Genomic DNA, 1,064 nt, shown 5'->3' on the forward strand with positions numbered 1-1,064 from the left:
GGTCAGAGAAAAAGAGGAAGACCCCCAATGAGATGGATTGGCCAAGTGGCAGCATCGATGGACTCAAGCGTGACAACAGTAGTGAGGTTGGCCCGGATTGCGCAGTGTTTCGTTCAGCTGAGCATAGGGTCGCTATGAGTTGGTACCAACTCGATGGCACCTAACAACAACAACAACATAGATGCAAAATGATGACCTGAAGAGAATAAAGCATCATTTGAGTTTACATTATATACACCTCATTTTAGTTTGATCCTTAATAAATGTAAACTATTTCATTAAACATAATAAAGAATTAAATTCTATGACCAATCAAATTTGTCAGCTCTCAAATCAGTGTTATTTAATAAATCATTGTCTAAAGAGTCTGATGATTTTCCCTGTGAGTGACTTAAATAGGTAAATAAGGTAATAACACCTTTTATAATACAAACCATTTTTATCATTTATGTCCCATATCTAGTCTTAATTTGTGTTAATCTTAGAAAAATATGACACCAGTAATAACAGAAACAGCAATCATACAAATAATAATTAGAAGATTTTGAATTGTTTAATGTGCTGGGAGCTGTAGAAAGGGTTTTCTGTGCATCACCTAGTTTAGTTCTCACTTGTGAACAGGTAAGTTTCACCAGGCCACTTTTATAGATAAGAAAACTGAGGCTCAGGTAGGCTGAATATCTTCTCCCCAAGTCTCAAGACTGATAAGTGACAAACCCCAGGTTCAAATCCAGACTTGGAGTATTAGAAATAGAAACTAGTTGCTATATAATGGTTTTCATAATATATGCCAGGTGTCTATTACAGTTGAAGCAATGGTGGTTTAGTAGATTATGCATTGGGCTGCTGACTGCAACATCAGCTGTTTGAATTCAACACCCATTCAGAAGGAATAGGATTAGGGTTTTTCTTCAGAATTTCTATAACACGGTTGCTGTGAATTGGAACCAACTCAATGGCACACACCAACATTTATTATAGTTGGGTAGATTTTGGTGAGAAACAAATTTTATGTTTTATTTATCTTTTCTCTCTCTAATCTTTCATATGACCATCTAAAAAAT

This window comes from Chrysochloris asiatica, unplaced genomic scaffold (assembly GCF_000296735.1).
Source record: "Chrysochloris asiatica unplaced genomic scaffold, ChrAsi1.0 scaffold00015, whole genome shotgun sequence".
Lineage (NCBI taxonomy): Eukaryota > Metazoa > Chordata > Mammalia > Afrosoricida > Chrysochloridae > Chrysochloris > Chrysochloris asiatica.